Source organism: Anopheles darlingi, chromosome 3 (assembly GCF_943734745.1).
Source record: "Anopheles darlingi chromosome 3, idAnoDarlMG_H_01, whole genome shotgun sequence".
NCBI lineage: Eukaryota > Metazoa > Arthropoda > Insecta > Diptera > Culicidae > Anopheles > Anopheles darlingi.
Window position 1 is genome coordinate 41,694,728 of NC_064875.1, and position 1,600 is coordinate 41,696,327.

The window sequence follows — 1,600 nt, forward strand, 5'->3', positions numbered from 1 at the left end:
GCGAAAAAGAAAATAGTGATCTTTTGCTAACAGCATTAATTTGAAATGTACCAGATAGTAATGAAAGATTCAGGTACAAAGTAGACCAAGCGACGAACCCCTTTTTATCGATATCAATGTTCACTTTCATTGCTAAGAGAAAAAATGATTATGTGTATATTATGTGTATCTCAAATGCTAAATTGACCAAATAATTTTTCCGGTTTAATTCAATCACAGCAATGCAAAGACGTAATTTTTAGTATTCATTTGTATTACACATGTCCTCGATAGTATAGTGGTAAGTATCCCCGCCTGTCACGCGGGAGACCGGGGTTCGATTCCCCGTCGGGGAGGAAAGAATGTTTTTTTGGCTGTATAGTAAGAACCAGTGTAGTTTGAAACCTGATCCTACACACGGTTTGTTGCATTAGCGGTGGCCTCTAACTTTAAAATCATTTTTTTAAACTGGTCAATACGTTTGAAATGTGTTCCTGACATGCAGACACACAAAATAATAATCTCTTTGTAATACTCTTTTTCTTTGAAGACATTGATTGAACCAAGAGGTATCAGATTGATCTGTGGATTTATCAGTTGTTTGCTTTCATTGCCAGCATCTTTTACGGACAGATTCACCATCATGTGATGTATAATCGACGAAAGCCAAAAATGGGATTTCTTTTTTTGTGCTTTTTTCCTATAATGATGTATACTAATTTTATTTATCACTCACATGCCTTTTTTCGACAAATAGAAATAAGAATTTTTAAAGTTATTGGCTGGAGTGGGTTTCTTACCTTTGCGCTCTCAATAAGCTCGTGTGCAGCAGTTACTCCGTTCGTAACTTGCTAATACTAGTGGCAGTAGAAAAGCTTAATACAAATTGGACTCATTGATTGAAAAAGCAGTAAAGTTAAAGTAAATTTAACGCATCTTTTTATCTACCTTATCCCTAACCTTTTATATGCTTCCCACCGGTATCTCAGGCTACTTTTCTCTGACCACTTCGGAATGGCTAAGATATTAAGTAAAATTAAGATTTTATACCACGTGGTACACCTTTAATAAAAACAAACTGTGTAAGAAATTTGTGAGTAACAAAAATTGAGTGAGCCGAAATTTAAATCAATAGCCGTGGCCACACGGGGCGAAAACTCTAGCGCAAACGAAAAAATTAATGCCAAAACGTTTACGCTTGCCGTTTACATGCTGTCAAACGATTATTGGTCCGTGGAGCGTAAAACCTAGCGTAAAAGCTTTTTGCAAACGGTAGGGCTCACAATATGTTCTTTTTGTGGTTTACATCGACAGTGAGTGATCATTGCTAGTGTATTCAATCCTTTTCTTCAAAAAAAACGATTTTAATTTCCTCAACCCGGCCATGTAAACATATCGAAGCGCAAAAGTTTTGGCATTAATTTTTTCGTTTGCGCTAGAGTTTTCGCCCCGTGTGGCCACGGCTAATAATTTTGATAAAAATCCCACTGCGCCTCAAATTTTGACCTTTACTTGCACGAGAAATCCCATCGTGTTTACAAATTAAGGCACGGTGGGATTTCTTGAACTTTTCCCCGGCCAAAAATCGGCGAACGGTTAACGGCTGGAACGTGCATGTTTC

The 1,600-nt window shown here is 37.2% G+C and overlaps 1 non-coding gene across 1 annotated transcript; it reads left to right on the forward strand.

Moving 5' to 3' along the window:
• Positions 1–263: 263 nt before the first annotated feature.
• On the forward strand, positions 264–335 carry Trnad-guc (transfer RNA aspartic acid (anticodon GUC)). The gene has a single exon. It is a non-coding gene; the product is annotated as a tRNA-Asp (tRNA).
• Positions 336–1,600: the final 1,265 nt, after the last annotated feature.